The 25,754-nt window shown below is 36.4% G+C and overlaps 2 long non-coding RNA genes across 4 annotated transcripts; both read right to left on the reverse strand.

Annotated features, from left to right (window-relative positions):
- Positions 1-133: 133 nt before the first annotated feature.
- LOC125794057 (uncharacterized) lies at positions 134-25,573 on the reverse strand. 3 transcript variants are annotated; one of them, XR_007433556.1, is made up of 5 exons: positions 25,358-25,573; positions 4,905-4,964; positions 4,714-4,806; positions 4,245-4,353; positions 134-1,159 (listed from the first exon to the last, which is right to left on the reverse strand). It is a non-coding gene; the product is annotated as an uncharacterized LOC125794057 (long non-coding RNA). The 3 variants fall into 3 exon arrangements; XR_007433555.1 differs by lacking the exon at positions 25,358-25,573 and adding an exon at positions 13,736-14,324; XR_007433554.1 differs by lacking the exon at positions 25,358-25,573 and having other exon boundaries at positions 4,905-5,566.
- Positions 22,631-23,503, reverse strand: LOC125794058 (uncharacterized). Its single transcript, XR_007433557.1, has 3 exons — positions 23,280-23,503; positions 23,089-23,181; positions 22,631-22,728 (listed from the first exon to the last, which is right to left on the reverse strand). It is a non-coding gene; the product is annotated as an uncharacterized LOC125794058 (long non-coding RNA).
- Positions 25,574-25,754: the final 181 nt, after the last annotated feature.

Here is a 25,754-nt window from a genome sequence, read left to right on the forward strand (position 1 = left end):
TTATTACAAAAAGGTTGAACACAAAGTCCATAAAACACAAATTGCAAGCAAGTTACTAGTTAAGCTTAGCTAATATACAAGAAATAAAATATTTTTGTAACAGTGCTAATGACTAACAGGGTCACATACGTAACTAGTTATACAACAGTACAGAACTCCAGTTACTCAGCTGGGAAAAACAGCCTATAAAAGCTTTAAAAAAAGGATGGATTAAGCTTTTCACAAGCACGTGTAAGCTAACAACTTAGCTTAGCTGAGCAATATGACAATATTTCATCGTATCATGATAAAATTAGCAATACTACACATCTGAGTATAATGTGGATTTCCTCAGTACTTAAAGAACACCCTGACCAACTGCACATTTGATTACAGTTATAATTAGTGTTAAGTGCAGCACATTGTTCTGTGCATTGTTTAAGAATCTGCCACTACTATACATTTTTCGGAGGGAAAATAAATACCAGAAAAAAACTTGCATAGTATCCTGAATACAGACCGACACACCTTGCAGAATAAATCCTTACATTTTGGAACTTTTCAGCAACTTTACTTTGTTAAAGAAAAGAAGTCAAGAGTGGACAAATGAGACTGAATAATACATCTAACACTTCAGATCTAACTAAATAAAAGATATTATAATAGATATGGATGGCAAACAAAACTATGACCATTAAAATAATTGTGAGCCTGTACATTTCTCTAAAATTAATCCCTTTAAACCACTCTGAATAACCCATTTACACCTGATCAATTCAATTATACAGAACTTCGCATGTAGTCTTCTTAACCGTTTCTGAAAAAATTATTATGCTCAGTTTCAGATAAACACAGCACACTCTTAGAATATCCACTGGCTGCTTTACCACCTACAGAGTTTTACACAAGAGTCAGTTTCTGAGTCTGTAAATCCCGGCAGAACACTGTTCACCTCCGATGTTCATAAGAACCTTCTGAATGACTTTGAAGGTGTAGCACAGTTCCTTGGGGTAATCAATATTAAGTGCGAAAAACAGACCAACAAGCATAGCTACCGCATTAGGTTAGTCAGGAATGCTATTCAGGATGATCTGCTCTTCCAGTACCACTGAAAAGTCAATGACATCCTCCTCTTCTCTTATCAGCAAGATATCAATATTTACTCCTCACTCTCTGTAGTCTACAAGTGAGAAAGTTAAGTGAGTTAACTACTAAAATATTAATGATGGACAATCTACCACACAATTTCACATCGCATTGTTTGTTTTTTTGCAATATATAATCGCGATATTACACAATGCAGGACCCGTGACGTCACCAGCCCCGCCCCCACCCGCGCGCCATCTCACAACAGAGACCCGGACAGACCGAGAGAGGAGTCAAAGCTTTAGAGTCAGCTTAGCCCTCAAAACCCGAGGAAAACAGCAACGATAATTAAGCATTTAAATTGCCTGGGATTAAATGCATGAATTCACACTTTTCATATTTTCATTACCGTAAAGTCTTTAAAATATCAGTGCAGACAATAACAATAAAACAAAAAATCCATGTCAAAACTGATTATAGTAGGCCTATATCTTACTTACAATGTTTTTAAATAATAAAAAAAAAAAAAACATTTCTTTCAGCAATGCTGAGAATCTTCAAAAATGAAATGTTTCTCAAATCCTCTAAGCTGATTCCATACACTGCTAAGCATTTCTAATGTTTAACCTGTAAACAGTGGTTCATACTTTCATCAAATAACATGATATAGACTATTTAGTTTGAAACTTTGAATAGATTTTTAATAATCTGGCTGTTGGCTGGGATTTCTAAACCTGCTTCCCAAAGAGAGAAAGAGATGGCCATAACAGCCTAGAAATGCCTTAAAACTTAACACAAATTAGTGACTCGGAAGAGATTCATTTTTTAGCTTTTAATATTGGCTCAAAAATAAAATATTAAAGCAGATTCTTTATTACTGAACTATTTAACATGTAATATGTTTAATGTGTAAATCACTTATCAATTAGTATAATGAAGCAAAATAAATTAAATGTGTGTAGAAAAGATAGAAAACCTGCTTTTAGAGCCACTCTAAATATTAGTAAACAAAACTACACTGTTGCGTGGAGCTCTCAGGCTATGTTGCTGTTACAGAAACTAAAACAGAGCTAGTCATTTTCTTTCTAATTTAACATTTATTTTAAATGTACACAATGGAAAATGTGGATATGTATATAAACCAAACTACACTGAATACGTTTAACCCCCTCCTTCAAACACACATACACATACACAGTTAAATCCGGACAGTCTGTTTCACAGCGAGATTTCGGCACGTTTCTATCACTGAGTGAATTAGAGCTGCTGAAGCTCCCTGAACCTGCCCCTCGGGACCGCACTACGACTCCCCCTCGATATATTGTTCAGCCCTAGCACACACGCACACACACACACACACGCACGCACACACCTTGTTTCTTATTGTCCATTAGTTCAGTTCCACTTATCTTAGCCATAGTCCACTTTTGACCCTGTTTTTCAGTGGTCAGAACCCCACAGGACCAAGACAGAGCATTTTAATTAATATTATTATTATTATTATTATTATTATTATTACTACTACTACTACTACTGTTACTATTGGGGTGGTGGCTCGTGATTGTCAGCACTGCTGTGATTAGCACTGATTAGCATGGTGATGGTGTATGAGGTGTTAGTTTGTGTTGTGCTGGTATGAGTAAAAATGCCAGCAGCACTGCTGTGTCTGATTCAAACACCTTAGTCACAAACTGTGCAGCAACAGATTTAGAGCTGGAGCAGCTACAATAGGTAGGAGCGGGTAATAGCGTGGAGGTCAGTGATCTGTATCTGATCCACACACTGTACCCGCACAACACACACTAACACCTCATACACCACCACCACGCTAATCACTGCAGTGCTAAGAATAACCATCCACCACCCCAAACACCAGCTGTTTTGTGGTGGTCACTCCCGTGGGGGTCCGGAGTATTGAAGCACAGGGTAAAAGGAGAAGGATTATAAAGTATGCAAACAAACAAACAGATGGACTACAATTGCATACAATTACATAAAACATGTAATAAATACAATGTACTTATATTTAATCAGTAGATCTAATACGATAGAAACAATCTGACAAGAAGATTATTTTGACCACACTGCATACAAACGTACCCCATGGGACAGCTGTAGGTGAACTGATCATGCATTGTTCACTAGACAGAATTTTTGGGAGTCGGAACATGGCCCAGGTGCCAGGTAGATTAAACAAGAGTCCAAAATACTCTCTACTGTAACTGTAGCAATGCGGCATTAAACACGTTTAAAAAATACAGATGGGCCATTATGCATTTGACCACAAGACTTACAATATGTATAAATGGCCACCAGTTTAGAGTGTATTAGAAGAACATATAAAATCCATATAATTTAAGCATAACTAATAGGGGTGTGACGAGATCTCGTGGCTTGAGATCTCGCGAGACGATATTTCTCGTCAGGCTTAAACCTGTCTTGCAGGGCAAAAAAAGTGTGGAGGTTTTAAGAGAGATCTGGCAACCCAGTAGCGATGGTGATAGGGTATGATGGCTGAGCAGTGCGAGCAGCTCTCAGCAGAAGAGGAAAATTGGGGCATTTGCATAGAAGATGCTTCTGCTACTTTTAAGTTGTATATCTGGCTGCATTTTGGCTCCAGTGGAAACAATATACGGTAACAGAGTGACCAACAAGACACAAACCATATGTAAATATTGTAAGTAAATCCTACACTGTTTGCACTTAGGCAAACACAGGCTTAATATGACTGGTCATGGTTATGCATAGTTAAATTACAAGAGATTTAGGAGAAAAAAACACAAACCATAGTCTTGATATGACTGGTTGTGGTTGGCACTTATTGTTTGCACTATATAAGACCTAGAAACATTTTATTTTTATATTTTACTCTTATTTCTATTTCTTATAGAATCAATGTGAGAGAAACCAGTCTGTTAAGTTTGCGTTATATGATTTTGTCAAATATAACTCTAGTTTTCAAGCCATTTTTCATTTTTGACGTTTTCTTTCCATTTTTATTCTTAAATCTCGTTTCGTCTCGTTCTCGTGAACCCAATATCGTGTCTCGTCTCGTGACATTAGTGTTTCATCACACCCCTAATAACTAACATTGTTACTAAGCATGCATTTTTAACTGCATAAAATATACTAAGATCAGAAAATGAAAAACAAAAACAAAACTTTCCAGTCAAGCTTACCTCAGCAATATTTAGAAGTTTGGATGAATCCTCCCTGAGAAAATGTGGAAGGCCTCTCAGAATGACTGCCCTTTTCTTTTGAACTGAACTCTTTTGAAGACAGCACATTCTTAAGACAAAGCGACAGTGCACATTAGCTTTCACCACAAATAAAACAATTAACATTGGCTATGTCCGAATACATTCTGATGATAGAACGGTATGTATACAAACTAAATCTGATGAAAATTTCTAGGTACATGCTACCAATAATCTAATCCAACAAGACCAAATGTATATCACTTAGTTTAACCTAAGTTTTCAGCTGGCATGGCTGTTCCTTTGTGTCCTGAGTTGTGAACAGACTGGCCCCTCACAGGGCAAAGCACACATAAGTCCACATTAAAAAAAGAGCTAAATAAGAAAGAATGTGTGGCAGGTGAGTGTGCATGGCGTGTTCTGGCCTATATATTTCTATACATGTACTCACATCATCATCAAGCAGAGACAGGAAGCTGCTAAGTGCTTGAATGCAGTGCCCTCTCCTCTTCCTGCACATTCTGCGTCTTGCCTTCAGGAACATCTGGAAGAAAGTTGACTTCAGACTTTTTAGCTTTCTTAAGCTTCTGTTTTGGACCTACATTTTTTGACGATTGTTTGTGAAGTAAGTGCAAAGCTTACATTTCCACTTGATGCACCAACAACTCCATCACCATCAGATCACAACCTAAAGGATAAAATCTTAGAAAGCAATTAGGGTTGCAACAGGAAGAGATTTTAAGGTACAATAATCATCTAAGAAAAGTATTGCAATTACCCTAAAATATCAACAAAATAATTATAAAAATGAATACAAACTGCTACAACGATATCATGTTATAAAACTAAATCATGTTTATGTTGAGATGTTTATGTTGAGGAAGCGTTCAAAACTTTTCTATCAGTAAAAGTATTAATACAACACTGTAGATGTAACGCAATTGTAACTGTAAAAGTTACGGATGAAAGCTCTGCATTGTAAATGTTATACAAAATAAAAGTACTGAAAGCATTAAAAGTACTCAATAAACTAAATCACAGAATTATCATAATCATTGTATTCATTAAAGATTGTAGGATTTCAGAGTTGTAGTTCAAATTAGAATTGAACTCAGCAGGCATTACCTACAACTCTTACCATTTAATAAGATCTTAACATTAAAAATGTTTTTTTGAGAAACTGAGCCTAGGTAATTACATTTACTGTCAATCTGTTTTATCTGGGAAATAACTTGCTGTTGCAAATAAAGAGGACTATTTCTGACATGATTGGTATAGCAGAAGAAACTCTTTTATACCAGACATTCCAATCTGTTTATTAACAATGTAAATATACAATATATTATTAAATATAATTTTGTATATTGTAAAATATTTATTTTAATTACTGAATTTATAATTATATATTACAATAAATAATTAAATATATATTTAATAAAATTATATTTTAAAAGCCATTGCGCTCAAAAAATATGAGGTGTGATTTTGAAGAATTTTTTAATCTTGGGCCAGAACAAATACACATGATCTGAAGAGTACTAGTCTTCTTCTTTAAGGAAAACCTGGAAGTAGCCTGGCCCAAGCTGATTTTATACTTTAAAATGAACTGGCAAACTTTGAAAGACTTTTTCATCTTGGGCCAGAACACATACACAGCTGATGAAGAGAACTACTCTCCCACTTTGAGGAAAACCTGGAATTAGCCTGGCCCGAGCTGATTTTATACTTTAAAATGAACTGGCAACATAGCATACCAATCCATAATGCACAATGTTTTTTATGTAAAGCTGATGTTCTAGTGTGATTTTGAAGGACTTTTTCATCTTGTGCCAGACCAAATACACATGATCTGAAGAGTACTAGTCTTCTACTTTAATAAAAACCTGGAAATAGCCTGGCCCAAGCAGATTTTATACTTTAAAATGAACTGGCAACCTGGAACACCGATGCATAAAGCACAATTTTTTTATGTAAAGCTGATGTTCCAGTGTGATTTTGAAGGACTTTTTCATCTTGGGCCAGACCAAATACACATGATCTGAAGAGTACTAGTCTTCTTCTTTAAGGAAAACCTGGAATTAGCCTGGCCCAAGCTGATTTTATACTTTAAAATTAACTGGCAACATGGCCTACCGATCCATAATGCACAAAAAAATTTAATATAAAGCTGATGTTCTAGTGTGATTTTGAAGGACTTTTTAATCTTGGGCCAGACCAAATACACATGATCTAAAGAGTACTAGTCTTCTACTTTAAGGAAAACCTGGAAATAGCTTGGCCCAAGCTGATTTTATACTTTAAAATGAATTGGCAACATGGAATACCGATCCATAATGCACAATTTTTTTATGTAAAGCTGATGTTCCAGTGTGATTTTGAAGGACTTTTTCATATTGGGCCAGACCAAATACACATGATCTAAAGAGTACTAGTCTTCTACTTTAGGGAAAGCCTGGAATTAGCCTGGCCCAAGGTGATTTTATACTTTAAAATTAACTGGCAACATGGCATACCGATCCATAAGGCAGAAAAAAGTTTAATTTAAAGCTGATGTTCTAGTGTGATTTTGAAGGACTTTTTAATCTTGGGCCAGACCAAATACACATGATCTAAAGAGTACTAGTCTTCTACTTTAAGGAAAACCTGGAATTAGCCTGGCCCAAGCTGATTTTATACTTTAAAATGAACTGGCAACATGGAATACCGATCCATAATGCACAATTTTTTTTATGTAAAGCTGATGTTCTAGTGTGATTTTGAAGGACTTTTTAATCTTGGGCCAGACCAAATAGACATGATCTAAAGAGTACTAGTCTTCTACTTTAAGGAAAACCTGGAATTAGCCTGGCCCAAGCTGATTTTATACTTTAAAATGAATTGGCAACATGGTATAACGAGCCATTTTGCACAAAAAAGCCACTGTTCCAGTACAATTTTGAAGATTTTTTTAATCTTGGGCCAGAACAAATACACATGATCTGAAGAGAACTAGTCTTCTACTTTAAGGAAAACCTTGAAATAGCCTGGCCCAAGCTGATTTTATACTTTAAAATGAACTGGCAGTATGGAATACCGATCCATAATGCACAATTTTTCTTTATGTAAAGCTGATGTTCCAGTGTGATTTTGAAGGGCTTTTTCATCTTGGGCCAGACCAAATACACTTGATCTGAAGAGTACTAGTCTTCTACTTTAAGGAAAACCTGGAATTAGCCTGGCCCGAGCTGATTTTATACTTTAAAATGAACTGGCAACATAGCATACCGATCCATAATGCACAATTTTTTTATGTAAAGCTGATGTTCCAGTGTGATTTTGAAGGACTTTTTCATATTGGCCCAGACCAAATACACATGATCTAAAGAGTACTAGTCTTCTACTTTAGGGAAAGCCTGGAATTAGCCTGGCCCAAGCTGATTTTATACTTTAAAATTAACTGGCAACATGGCATACCGATCCATAAGGCAGAAAAAAGTTTAATTTAAAGCTGAAGTTCTAGTGTGATTTTGAAGGACTTTTTAATCTTGGGCCAGACCAAATACACATGATCTGAAGAGTACTAGTCTTCTACTTTAAGACAAACCTGGAATTAGCCTGGCCCAAGCTGATTTTATACTTTAAAATGAACTGGCAACATGGCCTACCGATCCATAATGCACAAAAAAATTGAATATAAAGCTGATGTTCTAGTGTGATTTTGAAGGACTTTTTAATCTTGGGCCAGAACAAATACACATGATCTAAAGAGTACTAGTCTTCTACTTTAAGGAAAACCTGGAAATAGCTTGGCCCAAGCTGATTTTATACTTTAAAATGAACTGGCAACATGGAATACCGATCCATAATGCACAATTTTTTTATGTAAAGCTGATGTTCCAGTGTGATTTTGAAGGACTTTTTCATATTGTGCCAGACCAAATACACATGATCTAAAGAGTACTAGTCTTCTACTTTAGGGAAAGCCTGGAAATAGCCTGGCCCAAGCTGATTTTATACTTTAAAATGAACTGGCAACATGGCATACCGATCCATAAGGCACAAAAAAGTTTAATTTAAAGCTGATGTTCTAGTGTGATTTTGAAGGGCTTTTTCATCTTGGGCCAGACCAAATACACATGATCTGAAGAGTACTAGTCTTCTACTTTAAGAAAAACCTGGAATTAGCCTGGCCCAAGCTGATTTTATACTTTAAAATGAACTGGCAACATGGAATACCGATCCATAATGCACAATTTTTTTTATGTAAAGCTGATGTTCTAGTGTGATTTTGAAGGACTTTTTAATCTTAGGCCAGAACAAATACACATGATCTGAAGAGTACTAGTCTTCTACTTTAAGGAAAACGTGGAATTAGCCTGGCCCGAGCTGATTTTATACTTTAAAATGAACTGACAACATAGCATACCGATCCATAATGCACAATTTTTTTATGTAAAGCTGATGTTCCAGTGTGATTTTGAAGGACTTTTTCATATTGGGCCAGACCAAATACACATGATCTAAAGAGTACTAGTCTTCTACTTTAGGGAAAGCCTGGAATTAGCCTGGCCCAAGCTGATTTTATACTTTAAAATTAACTGGCAACATGGCATACCGATCCATAAGGCAGAAAAAAGTTTAATTTAAAGCTGAAGTTCTAGTGTGATTTTGAAGGACTTTTTAATCTTGGGCCAGACCAAATACACATGATCTGAAGAGTACTAGTCTTCTACTTTAAGACAAACCTGGAATTAGCCTGGCCCAAGCTGATTTTATACTTTAAAATGAACTGGCAACATGGAATACCGATCCATAATGCACAATTTTTTTTATGTAAAGCTGATGTTCTAGTGTGATTTTGAAGGACTTTTTAATCTTGGGCCAGACCAAATAGACATGATCTAAAGAGTACTAGTCTACTACTTTAAGGAAAACCTGGAATTAGCCTGGCCCGAGCTGATTTTATACTTTAAAATGAACTGGCAACATAGCATACCGATCCATAATGCACAATTTTTTTTTATGTAAAGCTGATGTTCCAGTGTGATTTTGAAGGACTTTTTCATATTGGGCCAGACCAAATACATATGATCTGAAGAGTACTAGTCTTCTACTTTAAGACAAACCTGGAATTAGCCTGGCCCAAGCTGATTTTATACTTTAAAATGAACTGGCAACATGGAATACCGATCCATAATGCACAATTTTTTTTACGTAAAGCTGATGTTCTAGTGTGATTTTGAAGGACTTTTTAATCTTGGGCCAGACCAAATAGACATGATCTAAAGAGTACTAGTCTACTACTTTAAGGAAAACCTGGAATTAGCCTGGCCCGAGCTGATTTTATACTTTAAAATGAACTGGCAACATAGCATACCGATCCATAAAGCACAATTTTTTTTATGTAAAGCTGATGTTCCAGTGTGATTTTGAAGGACTTTTTCATATTGGGCCAGACCAAATACATATGATCTAAAGAGTACTAGTCTTCTACTTTAAGGAAAATCTGGAATTAGCCTGGCCCGAGCTGATTTTATACTTTAAAATTAACTGGCAACATGGCCTACCGATCCATAATGCACAAAAAAATTGAATATAAAGCTGATGTTCTAGTGTGATTTTGAAGGACTTTTTAATCTTGGGCCAGAACAAATACACATGATCTAAAGAGTACTAGTCTTCTACATTAGGGAAAGCCTGGAATTAGCCTGGCCCAAGCTGATTTTATACTTTAAAATGAATTGGCAACATGGTATAACGAGCCATTTTGCACAAAAAAGCCACTGTTCCAGTACAATTTTGAAGAATTTTTTAATCTTGGGCCAGAACAAATACACATGATCTGAAGAGAACTAGTCTTCTACTTTAAGGAAAACCTGGAAATAGCCTGGCCCGAGCTGATTTTATACTTTAAAATGAACTGCCAATATGGAATACCGATCCATAATGCACAATTTTTCTTTATGTAAAGCTGATGTTCCAGTGTGATTTTGAAGGGCTTTTTCATCTTGGGCCAGACCAAATACACTTGATCTGAAGAGTACTAGTCTTCTACTTTAAGAAAATTTTGGGATTTGCCTGGCCCGAGCTGATTTTAGACTGCACAATTAATTGGCAACATGGCAGCACAAAAAAAATATTATTTAAAGCTGATATTCCAGTATGATTTTGGACTTTTTTTTCAGACCAAATACAAATCAGATGAAGAGTTCTGGTATTCTCAAAATCAATGCTTTATATTCATTATTTCTGTGCAAAATGGCTTTCATGTCATGTTGCCAATTCATTTTAAAGGATAAAATTCTTCAAACTTGTACTGGAACAGTGGCTTTTTTGTGCAAAATGGCTCGTTATACCATGTTGCCAGTTCGTTTTAAAGTATAAAATCAGCTCGGGCCAGGCTATTTCCAGGCTTTCCTTAAAGTAGAAGACTAGTTCTCTTCAGATCATGTGTATTTGTTCTGGCCCAAGATGAAAAAGTCCTTCAAAATCACACTAGAAAATCAGCTTTACATAAAAAATTGTGCTTCATGGATCGGTATTCCATGTTGCCAGTTCATTTTAAAGTATAAAATCAGCTTGGGCCAGGCTATTTCCAGGCTTTCCTTAAAGTAGAAGACTAGTACTCTTCAGATCATGTGTATTTGGTCTGGCCCAAGATTAAAAAGTCCTTCAAAATCACACTAGAACATCAGCTTTAAATTAAACTTTTTTGTGCCTTATGGATCGGTATGCCATGTTGCCAGTTAATTTTAAAGTATAAAATCAGCTTGGGCCAGGCTAATTCCAGGCTTTCCCTAAAGTAGAAGACTAGTACTCTTTACATCATGTGTATTTGGTCTGGCCCAATATGAAAAAGTCCTTCAAAATCACACTGGAACATCAGCTTTACATAAAAAAATTGTGCATTATGGATCGGTATTCCATGTTGCCAGTTCATTTTAAAGTATAAAATCAGCTTGGGCCAAGCTATTTCCAGGTTTTCCTTAAAGTAGAAGACTAGTACTCTTTAGATCATGTGTATTTGGTCTGGCCCAAGATTAAAAAGTCCTTCAAAATCACACTAGAACATCAGCTTTATATTAAATTTTTTTGTGCATTATGGATCGGTAGGCCATGTTGCCAGTTAATTTTAAAGTATAAAATCAGCTTGGGCCAGGCTAATTCCAGGTTTTCCTTAAAGAAGAAGACTAGTACTCTTTAGATCATGTGTATTTGTTCTGGCCCAAGATGAAAAAGTCCTTCACAATCACACTGGAACATCAGCTTTACATAAAAAAATTGTGCTTTATGCATCGGTATTACAGGTTGCCAGTTCATTTTAAAGTATAAAATCTGCTTGGGCCAGGCTATTTCCAGGTTTTTATTAAAGTAGAAGACTAGTACTCTTCAGATCATGTGTATTTGGTCTGGCCCAAGATGAAAAAGTCCTTCAAAATCACACTAGAACATCAGCTTTACATAAAAAACATTGTGCATTATGGATTGGTATGCTATGTTGCCAGTTCATTTTAAAGTATAAAATCAGCTCGGGCCAGGCTACTTCCAGGTTTTCCTCAAAGTGGGAGAGAAGTTCTCTTCATCTGATGTGTATGTGTTCTGGCCCAAGATGAAAAAGTCTTTCAAAGTTTGCCAGTTCATTTTAAAGTATAAAATCAGCTTGGGCCAGGCTACTTCCAGGTTTTCCTTAAAGAAGAAGACTAGTACTCTTCAGATCATGTGTATTTGTTCTGGCCCAACATGAAAAAGTTCTTCAAAATCACACTTGAACATCTGCCTCATATTTTTTGAGCGCAATGGCTTTTAAAATATAATTTTATTAAATATATATTTAATTATTTATTGTAATATATAATTATAAATTCAGTAATTAAAATAAATATTTTACAATATACAAAATTACATTTAATACGATATTGTATATTTACATTGTTAATAAACAGATGTACTGCTTTTCTTCATTCTATCTCCTTCAGTGTTGATCTGTGAGGTGTTTAATATAAACAGCGGGTGTTTGTGAACGCTCCCTTTAGTTCACGGTGCTTCAGTGAAGCGGCAGCTGCGAATATCAAACCAACTTCAGCCGGGGAATACGAGGCTGCGAATATCGAGCCAAACGAATCTGGAGCTGCGAATATCAAACCAACTTCAGCCTCGTCTACTTTGGCTTGGTAAAAATACTGCTATCTACGGTAATAAAAATTATTATTATATTTATTAATTAATAAACAATATTAAGAAAGGAAAGGTGCTTGCTTTGGTTAAGCGTAACAGTGCTGCCCATTCATTCAGAACCTTATCAGCCAGTCTATAACCTGGTTTCTTTTTTTTTTTAAGATTTTAAACCAAAGGCAAGATGAGTTAACATTCAGCTGCGGTAAAGCCTTACTTTTTGTATTTACAGTTTCATGCAATGACCCATAATTTGCACTTGATTCATGAAAATATTTTTGTTTTTTAAACAATATCTAGATTATCTTTTAATCTAGCCACAATTATATTCTGTAAATTATAAGTTACATATTCTGTACTCGAGGTATAACTGCTGCCGCATTTACGGCGTTGAACTTTGCTAAAGTCGAGTGAGATTATAAATGTACTAATTAGCTAGTGTAGCAGTCTTTAGTAACCTGTAGAAAGGAGGAAAAGTACAGTAAACTAGCTTTTCTTATCGGCAGCATTTGTTGAAACTGCTGGTCTAGGTTAGAGCTGCAGCTAGCCCTCTAGCTCTGCATTTGTAAGGCTAAATTCAAGAACGTTCCTCGATTTATAATCTGACTTTTGAACAAATACACTGTTGAACCCACCGGGACCCTTGATTTCATTAAAGTAGTCGAAAAAGCAACACGAAAAAAATGTCAATGGTCGCCTACCTTAACATGTTTTTCTGAAGCTCTGCATTTTATCTGACTAACCTCAGCAGACCCTGAGTTTAAAAATTTAAAAACGTTCCTATCCCAAATAAAAAGTGTTTATATTAAACTATCCATCATATCTTCAGGGTAAATACTAGCGTGTTGCACTTTTGTGAAGGTAAAATTGACGTATTTCTGCCAGCCTCTCATTTAAGTAACGTTACTCTCTGTTCCACCTTAAATAAAGTGCGGCGCCAGAAATGAATCACCATTTAAGGTGGAACGGCTCAGCACAGCTGTACTTACTTAACGCAAGGATAATTATACCCTATCTTCAAACATATCTAGGTTAGCCAACATTTGTCCAAATATTTGATAGTTACTTTTATCTAGAGTTATGCCTCTCAAACAGAAGTACAAACAGCCTAACCGTGTAGCTAACTGCTAGCTAGCATCTAACCTTGTTATTAGCAGGTAAACTGAGCTAGCTAACTACCGAAGGCCAGAAAACAATTATTTTAGCTACATCTAGCCAGGTAGCTACGTGCCTTACATATTATCAGCCACCTTAGAAGAACTGTAAGAACATTCTACCGGCTCAAAAACATTATAAAAGTCTGAAGAGATTAAAAAACTTACCTCAAAAGATAAAATGCCCGCCAGATTTGAACTGTCACCAGAATGAAATGATGGACTTCAGGGACGCTCTGTATCCTACAGACACGCCCCCTGCGCTGACATACCGCACGTTGAAAAAAGACCTTCAGGCGCTTACATGGGTTAAATTACTCTGGTGATTTCAGATGACTTGAAAATCTGAATTTATTTTTTAAGAAACAAACATGTAATAATAAGTTATCTTAACAAACTCCACAATTTGTAGTCATATTGACAATACATTTTGCATTTTTACAATACAAGTGCAAGATACATATATTTTTTTAACATATAATAAATTCATAATATTTAAGTTACAATACACGTTTTTGTTGTGCGCCCGCATGCGCTTATATCCCAGCAGGCAATCCTGACCCGTATTCTAGCAACGCTGACAGCAGTCCTGATTGGTCAAGAGAACAGCGTGGCCCGGCAGCTGTGAATAGACCCGCGCATTAAGGCGCGTGACATCATACCACTAGAACGAATATGACGTCATAGATATGTAAATAAATAAATAGTCCCCGCATTCGCTCGCGTGACACTACTGAGCTCTCTGCACAGCGTTTAGTCTCGCAATGGCGTTTAAGTGGTTGAAAAAACTGATCTTAAGAAAACAGTCCCGCAGAAAGCAGGAGATACAGCGAATACGGGTGGAGCTGCAGCGGACAGAGGAGGACTTAATGCGGATAGAGAAGGAGATTTTTCAGAACCGGGAGAAACCAGAGGAAATGCAGCGGAAAAAGAAGGAGATGCAGCAAAAAAAGATAGATAGGCTTGTGAAACAGCAGGTGTTGCAGATTCTGGAATTTAAAGGGATGGTGCCGTGTAAGACGTGCAGCAGAAAGAGAAGTAGATGGAGCTGCAGAAAGTGAAGGAGATGCAGCTGCAGAAAGAGAGGGATATGCAGCAGAAAGAGAAGAAGATGGAGCAGACAGAGAAGGAAATACAGCAGAAAGTGAAGGAGATGCAGCAGAAAATTAAGGAGATGCAGCAGAAAGAGAGGAAGATGCAGAAGAAAGAGAAGGAGATGGAGCTTTAGAAAGAGAAGGAGATGGAGCTTTAGAAAGAGAAGGAGATGGAGCTGCAGAAAGAGAAGGAGATGCAGCTGCAGAAAGAGAAGGAGATGGAGCTGCAGAAAGAGAAGGAGATGCAGCTGCAGAAAGAGAGAAGATTGGAGCTGTTCCATTTGTTCATAAATTGACAATTGCAGACAGGGAGGGAAGATATGTGATTGTTCAGGGGGAGTTGTACAAATTACCAAATTCCAAATGTGGACTTCTTTTTTTAAGCATGTCCTCAATCAGATCCCAGATATTTCACAGTCCAATTTAATTATTGGGGGTGATTTAAATACTGTGTTAACATACATCTGTATCGTTCATCATCCAGTAAAATTACACCATCAAGCTTAAGTTTACTTCTAAAAGAATTTATGAAAAACTCTAATTTAGTTGATGTTTGGAGAGTTTTTAACCCTTCCACTGCAGCGTTCATAATGTATATTCTCAAATTGATTATTTTATAGTGGATTATTGTGAATTATTATTTTTATAGTGAAATCAGGGGCCTCATGTACTAAAGGTGCATACGCACAAAAACATTGCGTACGCCATATTTCACGCTCACGGTCAGATGTCCTAAATTTGACTTGAACGTGCCCCCACGGCACTTTCGTTTCGGGTGTACGCATGTTTATTTGTACGTCTGTATTGTGTTTTTTTGTCATTTGTCATTTTGGCGACACTTAGTGGCAATGCATTGAAATTACAACTATTAAGATATTCTTTATGCACACATTGTAGTAAGTAATTATTGGGTAAAATAAAGTAAATTAATCAGACAATTTGATTGGCTTACTGAAATAATCGTTTAACGTGTTTCCACTTAGCCTAGATTATATAAACATGCTTAAATGTTGCGCTGGAGTTGTTGGAGATGGCAAAGTTGGCATTATTGGAAAATATTGCTACTGGCCCAATTCATTGAGAGATGTTTTTTTGGCCCATGAGGATGACTGGCTTATAAGCTGTTTTAGATTTCCAAGAGCATAAGAGGATAGATAAGAAAACAAGCTGAGTGTGTGACAGGTGGCTTCTTGGTAAGCAACTCATTTAAAGCATTTAAATGAAAGCATTTATTATCCATAGAATAATACGCGTCTTGCGACACTTTTTCTTCTTGACTTGCATATTGTACTCTAGTATATTATTATTGTTATTATTATTATTACACACATTATACTCTGCGTAATTGAGGGAGGAGACATGGCAGGTGTGATGTTTTCCTGCACTTGCGCTCGATTTTAAGTTGATTGTGATGTACTTAGAGAAAGTACTTGGGATTCTTCCTACGCACGGTTTGATAAATCCGGATTTTTTTGTGTGTACGGAACTTTTCAGGTCTGAGCGTACGGAACTTTTCAGGTCTGAGCGTACGGAACTTTTCAGTAGGAAGTCCACGCAAGTCTTAGTACATGAGGCCCCTGGTGATTTGTTAACAGCTCACATCGATATTAATCAAAGATTTACACAATTTAATGAATCTCTTTACTCAGCAAAATTTATTAAAGCGCTAAACAAAAGGTAAAGCCCCAGGCCCAGATGGCTAAACTTAAATTGGGCGATGAATTTGAATCCTGGATAGGAATCCTGTATCATAACACATCGGCTAGAATAATCACAAATAAAAAATTGTCTTCCCTAATTTATCTACACAGAGGCGCGAGACAGGAGTGTGCTCTCTCATCCATGTTGTTTTCTTTGGCCCTAGAACCTCTAGCCCAGGCCATTCGTTGTAATACAATACTGATATTCAGGGTTATGGCACGGTAGATACAATAAGTAAGATATTACTCTTCGCAGATGATATCCTTCTCTTTGTAAGCAATCCACAGTCTTCAATCCCAGTTATTCTCGAACTAATTTCAAATTTTGGTCAGTTTTCTGGCTATAGAATAAATTGGTCTAAAAGTGAACTAATGCCAATCAGATTAAACGATATCTCAGATGTTCAATGTTTCCCTTTTAAGATAACATTGAATAGATTTACATATTTGGGAAAAGTCATCACGAAACACTATAAATCTCTATTTTTAAAGCTAACTTTCTCCCTCTCTTGGTCAAATTGCAAGGCAACATTCAATATTGGAAATCCCTTCCTATCTCCATGGTTGGCAGAGTCAACGCTATAAAGATGATCTTCTTGCCACAAATACTCTATTTATTTCAGAATATTCCCATCTTCTCCCAAAGGCCTTTTTTAAGCATTTGGACTCAATTATCCGTCCATTCATATGGGATTATAAAGTTCATCGTATTAACAAAAAAATCAAAGATTCAGGGTGAGTTGGCCCTCCCCAATTTCAGGTTTTATCACTGGGCTTGCGTTCTTCGAATTTTGGACACCCTAAGTGGATCGCAATGGAGAGACAAGATTGCTTCCCCTATAACATCAGTGCAATAATTCTATCCCAAACTGCCTTGGATAAATCTATTTATAATGGTAATATATTGATTCATACCACAATTCGTATTTGGCGACAGATAAAATCTTAATTTAAGGAAGAAACATTGTCTCATTATGTACCCCATCCATTTTAGATGCTACCTTTACACAGTGGACGTGTTTAGGTCTCCACACAGTTGGGGACCAATACATGGGGGACAATTTTGCTTCATTTGAACAACTTCGGAGTCGATATGACCTACCCTCTAGTCACTTTTTTAGATACCTGCAGGTCAGAGACTGTGTGACTGGGCAAATCATGCTATATCAGGGTTTTATGATATGCTATTGAGTCATAAGGTTAATTAGTGTGTTTATTGTTTGTGAGTTACTGTATTAGTTTACTATTTGTGTTATTTAAAATTTGGGAAGATACATTGTACTATTTGTAAATGTTGAATACATATATACTCCTGTTTAATAAACAAATGTTAAAAGAAAAGGATTATTAATAAAAGTTAACTTTGGCATAACAAAAATGTGAATACCATTTTATTTACAACTTGTTTATGTTGGATTTTTGGATTTTGTGCTCTGTATATAAAGAAAACTATGGAGAGGAATTGGTGCAAAATTGAAAAGCAAACACTAAGGTGGAAAAATGTAAAAACAGTCCAAAAAATGCATTGCTTTTCCTCACTAACATGCAGAATAAGTGCCAAAATAATATGCAAAACTACTATTACATTACATTACATTGCACATTAATAAAATACACATTGAAATGTAATCAAGGCACAGCTGTATTGCTTTTCACCATAAGGTACTTTAAACATGAACTCCTCTTTTAAATGTAATTCTCACGAGAATGCTTTTAAACACAGATGTGAGGAAAATGTGCCACAATGAAAAGTAATATGTCCAGTGCACTGCTTTAATATCACCCAATCTCTGAACAGAAAATCTGTGTGTGTGGATTTGTATTTAAAGAAAGAAAGGCTGAATTTGTGTCAGAATTGCACTTAAAATGTCAACCTTACCATGATTCTTGACCATGGAACTGGCTTGCATAGTAAGCTAGTGAATGTCTCTGAGCTAGCTGAACCTCTGGGATCTAAATGCTGCAGTACTTTTCTGGGATACTATGCTGCACCAGTGCTCTCAAGGGCAAGGGAAAAGTAGCTCCCTTGAAGAAGCTGCAGCAAAACATACGATTCCAGGTGGCTTTAAGCCAGCTTTGTACATTGTGGCAGGTCAGCAATGAGCTCCAACAGAAGATATCCATGGTCAACTGATCTCCATTAATGCTGTGAGAACCAAGATGCTGCAAAAGATGGTGGGTGTTAACAGAGCCCTGGATGCAAGTTTTAAAGTACACAGCATAAACTACAGGGTAGCCTGCTAAAAAATGACAGATCAGCCAAAATCTGAAAGGCCAAACTCTTACGGTCAGGGCATGGGTTGGAAGAGGGGGTGTTGGAGACGGTCTGGTCAGTTTGCCCCATCTTCCCTCCTTGTTGACATTTTTGCAAGAGCAGAAGAGACAGAATTGATTGGAGAGGGGACAGAAATACTTTGATGATCTCTTCAATGGTGATAATGATGATTAAAATTATAAGTACCCCACTATACTAGTGGTTTATTTTTAGTACATTGTTGAATTTTAACATCAACTAGTTCTGCAGCTAATAACATTTTTCATCCTGGTACCTGTCAGGATCTAAAAGTAGACTTTTCATAATGTGAATATAATGTATAATGTGAAAACATGCAGGCGACCATAACATTTTATGCTAATCTTTTTGTCCCAGAATTAAGTCAAAATGTGTCAAAAACTTAAAAATAACCATTCTATTGCAATTCAATAGAATGGTTATTTTTAAGTTTTTGACACATTTTGACACAATGTCCCATAATTGTATGGAAAAGTGTGCTCATTTGTCTGTATAGGTTTTTAACTGAAGGAGCTATGCCAATTTTTTCATCTTTTTTTAGGTTCGGAATTGGGATAGATAGTATTGGGATAGTAATTGGGATAGATAGTAATTGGGATAGTAAAAAGTTAAAAATAAGCCCCACAGGACATTTTTTGTCCTATTACCTGTCATAATCTTAAAGTAGATTCAGAAACATCTCAAGATGTTTTATCCAGTGCACAGGATTTTAGTATAATGTGGAAACATACAGGCAAACTTAACATTTTCTGCAAATTTTTGATATTTTTGTCCCAGAATTAAGTCAAAATGTGTCAAGAACTTAAAAATAACTATTCTGTTAAATTCCTTAGCCCAGAATTTAATGGAAAAGTGTGCTCGTTTGTCTGTATAGGTTGTTAACTCAAGGAGCTAAGCCATTTTCTTCATAATTTTTTTCGGTGCATTAAAGGGTTAAAAATAAATGTCATGGGACATTATTTCATCCTGTTACCTGTCAGAATCATAAAATAGAAACTTCAAAGTTTAAGAAAAAACAGGCGGGGAAAAAAAATCCACTATGTGCTCGTGGACCCCTGTTTCCATCTAGACTATTAAGAGTTCTACTATTCGACTCCGGAAGAAATGTTGTTAGTTGAATAATTTAATGTTTCAACATTTTTTGCAAAACAAAGATAAATATTATAAAGAGGATATAAAGAACAGTCTCTTCTAGTAGAGTCTTTGGCGTAGGCCCAGTCATCGGCCCAGGACTTGATACATCTGGGCTCTGCAGACCCTGTCGTCCGTTGGAGACAGGGGTGGAGCCAACCCCCGGGCAACCAAACGGGACCAACCTGGTGGCGGTGGGGAAGGAGGAGAGTAAGAACGACCATCAGCGTCTGAAAGGCAGCAAAGGTACTGAATGAGTGATCTTATTTAAAGGCAGAAGGGAACAGCTGATTGGATAGGTAATTAGGTGACGTAGCATTGGAACTTACGCTGCACTTTCATTTCTACTATTCGACTCCGGAAGAAATGTTGTTAGTTGAACAATTTAATGTTTTAACATTTTTAGCAAAACAAAGATACATATTATAAAGAGGATATAAAGAACAGTCTCTTCTAGTAGAGTCTTTGGCGTAGGCCCTGTCATCGGCCCAGGACTTGATACATCTGGGCTCTGCAGGTCCTACATTGGAGACAGGGGCGGAGCCAACCCCAAAAGTGAAAGACATAATATATATACCCACCGGCAGATCTTAACTTTATTTCTACATCCTGTAATAAAAGAAATGTTCTGTTAATAATAAGCATAATAATAAACGAAACACATACTTTTAAACATTAGCTCTTAAGCATTGGTGACTGTGGACAGTGAAGTATTTCCGTATTTCAGTAGTTCCTTGGGGTAATCAATATTAAGTGTGAATAGCAGACCAACAAGCATAGCTACCGCATTAGGAAAGTCAGGAATGCCATTTAGGATGATTTGCTCTTCCGGTACCTCTGAAAATCAATGACGTCCTCCTCTTCTCTTATCAGCAAGATACCAATATTTACTCCTTACTCTCTGTAGTCTACAAGTGAGAAAGAGTAATATACTGAGTTAACTAATCTACCACACACACACACACACACACACACATTGTTTCTTATTGTCCATTAGTTCAGTTCCACTTATCTTAGCCATAGTCCACTTTTGACCCTGTTTTTCAGTGGTCAGAACCCCACAGGACCAAGACAGAGCATTTTAATTAATATTATTATTACTACTACTACTACTACTACTACTGTTACTATTGGGGTGGTGGCTCGTGATTGTCAGCACTGCTGTGATTAGCACTGATTAGCATGGTGATGGTGTATGAGGTGTTAGTTTGTGTTGTGCTGGTATGAGTAAAAATGCCAGCAGCACTGCTGTGTCTGATTCAAACACCTTAGTCACAAACTGTGCAGCAACAGATTTAGAGCTGGAGCAGCTACAATAGGTAGGAGCGGGTAACAGCGTGGAGGTCAGTGATCTGTATCTGATCCACACACTGTACCCGCACAACACACACTAACACCTCATACACCACCACCACGCTAATCACTGCAGTGCTAAGAATAACCATCCACCACCCCAAACACCAGCTGCTCTGTGGTGGTCACTCCCGTGGGGGTCCTGGGTATTGAAGCACAGGGTAAAAGGAGAAGGATTATAAAGTATGCAAACAAACAAACAGATGGACTACAATTGCATACAATTACATAAAGCATGTAATAAATACAATGTACTTATATTTAATCAGTAGATCTAATACGATAGAAACAATCTGACAAGAAGATTATTTTGACCACACTGCATACAAACGTGCCCCATTGGACAGCTGTAGGTGAACTGATCATGCATTGTTCACTAGACAGAATTTTTGGGAGTCGGAACATGGCCCAGGTGCCTGGTAGATTAAACAAGAGTCCAAAATACTCTCTACTGTAACTGTAGCAATGCGGCATTAAACACGTTTAAAAAATACAGATGGGCCATTATGCATTTGACCACAAGACTTACAATATGTATAAATGGCCACCAGTTTAGAGTGCATTAGAAGAACATACAAAATCCATATAATTTAAGCATAACTAATAGGGGTGTGACGAGATCTCGTGGCACGAGATCTCGCGAGATTAAAACGGACGATATTTCTCGTCAGGCTTAAACCTGTCTTGCAGGGCAAAAAAAGTGTGGAGTTTTTAAGAGAGATCTGGCAACCCAGTAGCGATGGTGATAGTATGATGGCTGAGCAGTGCGAGCAGCTCTCAGCAGAAGAGGAAAATTCGGGCATTTGCATAGAAGATGCTTCTGCTACTTTTAAGTTGTATATCTGGCTGCATTTTGGCTCCAGTGGAAACAATATATGGTAACAGAATGACCAACAAGACACAAACCATATGTAAATATTGTAAGTAAATCCTACACGTGACAGTTTCATAGGCAGGTGTACTAATCCCTTAGCTCTGTACTGTATTTAAAAAATGTTCTGTCTCTGTTTGCACTTCAAACACAGGCTTAATAAGACTGGTCATGGTTATGCATAGTTAAATTACAAGAGATTTAGGAGAAAAAAACACAAACCATAGTCTTGATATGACTGGTTGTGGTTGGCACTTATTGTTTGCACTATATAAGACCTAGAAACATTTTATTTTTATATTTTATTCTTATTTCTATTTCTTATAGAATCAATGTGAGAGAAACCAGTCTGTTAAGTTTGCGTTATATGATTGTCATAACTCTAGTTTTCAAGCCATTTTTCATTTTTGACGTTTTCTTTCAAATTTTATTTTTAAATCTCGTTTCGTCTCGTTCTCGTGAACCCAATATCATGTCTCATCTCGTGATATTAGTGTTTCATCACACCCTTAATAACTAACATTGTTACTAAGCATGCATTTTTGACTGCATAAAATATACTAAGATCAGAAAATGAAAAATAAAAACAAAACTTTCCAGTCAAGCTTACCTCAACAATATTTAGAAGTTTGGATGAATCCTCCCTGAGAAAATGTGGAAGGCCTCTCAGAATGACTGCCCTTTTCTTTTGAACTGAACTCTTTTGAAGACAGCACATTCTTAAGACAAAGCGACAGTGCACATTAGCTTTCACCACAAATAAAACAATTAACATTGGCTATGTCCGAATACATTCTGATGATAGAACCGTATGTATACAAACTAAATCTGATGAAAATTTCTATGTACATGCTACCAATAATCTAATCCAACAAGACCAAATGTATATCACTTAGTTTAACCTAAGTTTTCAGCTGGCATGGCTGTTCCTTTGTGTCCTGAGTTGTGAACAGACTGGCCCCTCACAGGGCAAAGCACACATAAGTCCACATTAAAAAAAGAGCTAAATAAGAAAGAATGTGTGGCAGGTGAGTGTGCATGGCGTGTTCTGGCCTATATATTTCTATACATGTACTCACATCATCATCAAGCAGAGACAGGAGGCTGCTAAGTGCTTGAATGCAGTGCCCTCTCCTCTTCCTGCACATTCTGCATCTTGCCTTCAGGAACATCTGGAAGAAAGTTGACTTAAGACTTTTTAGCTTTCTTAAGCTTCTGTTTTGGACCTACATTTTTTGACGATTGTTTGTGAAGTAAGTGCAAAGCTTACATTTCCACTTGATGCACCAACAACTCCATCACCATCAGATCACAACCTAAAGGATAAAATCTTAGAAAGCAATTAGGGTTGCAACAGGAAGAGATTTTAAGGTACAATAATCATCTAAGAAAAGTATTGCAATTACCCTAAAATATCAACAAAATAATTATAAAAATGAATACAAACTGCTACAACGATATCATGTTATAAAACTAAATCATGTTTATGTTGAGATGTTTATGTTGAGGAAGCATTCAAAACTTTTCTATCAGTAAAAGTATTAATACAACACTGTAGATGTAACGCAATTGTAACTGTAAAAGTTACGGATGAAAGCTCTGCATTGTAAATGTTATACAAAATAAAAGTACTGAAAGCATTAAAAGTACTCAATAAACTAAATCACAGAATTATCATAATCATTGTATTCATTAAAGATTGTAGGATTTTAGAGTTGTAGTTCAAATTAGAATTGAACTCAGCAGGCATTACCTACAACTCTTACCATTTAATAAGATCTTAACATTAAAAATGTTTTTTTGAGAAACTGAGGCTAGGTAATTACATTTACTGTCAATCTGTTTTATCTGGGAAATAACTTGCTGTTGCAAATAAAGAGGACTATTTCTGACATGATTGGTATAGCAGAAGAAACTCTTTTATACCAGACATTCCAAGGCGGGCCATAGTTTTTGACGTGCACCGCCTGGCAACTGTAATTGGTTACCTTAAGTATTATATGCCACCCTCTACTTTGGCTTGGTAAAGATACTGCTATCTACGGTAATAAAAATTATTATTATATTTATTAATTAATAAACAATATTAAGAAAGGAAAGGTGCTTGCTTTGGTTAAGAGGAACAGTGCTGCCCATTCATTCAGAACCTTATCAGCCAGTCTATAACCTGGTTTCTTTTTTTTTTTAAGATTTTAAACCAAAGGCAAGATGAGTTAACATTCAGCTGCGGTAAAGCCTTGCTTTTTGTATTCATGCAAAGACCCATAATTTGCACTTGATTCATGAAAATATTTTTGTTTTTTAGACAATATCTAGATTATCTATTAATCTAGCCACAATTATATTCTGTAAATTATACATATTCTGTACTCGAGGTATAACTGCTGCCGCATTTACGGCGTTGAACTTTGCTAAAGTCGAATGAGATTATAAATGTACTAATTAGCTAGTGTAGCAGTCTTTAGTAACCTGTAGAAAGGAGGAAAAGTACAGTAAACTAGCTTTTCTTATCGGCAGCATTTGTTGAAACTGCTGGTCTAGGTTAGAGCTGCAGCTAGCCCTCTAGCTCTGCATTTGTAAGGCTAAATTCAAGAACGTTCCTCGATTTATAATCTGACTTTTGAACAAATACACTGTTGAACCCACCGGGACCCTTGATTTCATTAAAGTAACGCTAGTCGAAAAAGCAACACGAAAAAAATGTCAATGGTCGCCTACCTTAACATGTTTTTCTGAAGCTCTGCATTTTATCTGACTAACCTCAGCAGACCCTGAGTTTAAAAATTTAAAAACGTTCCTATCCCAATTAAAAAGTGTTTATATTAAACTATCCATCATATCTTCAGGGTAAATACTAGCGTGTTGCACTTTTGTGAAGGTGAAATTGACGTATTTCTGCCAGCCTCTCATTTAAGTAACGTTACTCTCTGTTCCACCTTAAATAAAGTGCGGCGCCAGAAATGAATCACATTTTAAGGTGGAACGGCTAAACAACTCAGCACAGCTGTACTTACTTAACGCAAGGATAATTATACCCTATCTTCAAACATATCTAGGTTAGCCAACATTTGTCCAAATATTTGATAGTTACTTTTATCTAGAGTTATGCCTCTCAAACAGAAGTACAAACAGCCTAGCTGTGTAGCTAACTGGCTAGCTAGCATCTAACCTTGTTATTAGCAGGTAAACTGAGCTAGCTAACTACCGAAGGCCAGAAAACAATTATTTTAGCTACATCTAGCCAGCTACCTACGTGCCTTACATATTATCAGCCACCTTAGAAGAACTGTAAGAACATTCTACCGGCTCAAAAACATTATAAAAGTCTGAAGAGATTAAAAAACTTACCTCAAAAGATAAAATGCCCGCCAGATTTGAACTGTCACCAGAATGAAATGATGGACTTCAGGGACTCTCTGTATCCTACAGACACGCCCCCTGCGCTGACATACCGCACGTTGAAAAAAGACCTTCAGGCGCTTACGTGGGTTAAATTACTCTGGTGATTTCAGATGACTTGAAAATCTGAATTTATTTTTTAAGAAACAAACATGAAATAATAAGTTATCTTAACAAACTCCACAATTTGTAGTCATATTGACAATACATTTTAAGTTCAGATAACTAAAGTGCAATATATATATATATATATATATATATATATATATATATATATATATATATATATTATATTTACATATAATAAATTCATAATATTTAAGTTACAATACACGTTTTTGTTGTG

The sequence above is a fragment of the Astyanax mexicanus genome, unplaced genomic scaffold, assembly GCF_023375975.1.
Source record: "Astyanax mexicanus isolate ESR-SI-001 unplaced genomic scaffold, AstMex3_surface scaffold_38, whole genome shotgun sequence".
Lineage (NCBI taxonomy): Eukaryota > Metazoa > Chordata > Actinopteri > Characiformes > Acestrorhamphidae > Astyanax > Astyanax mexicanus.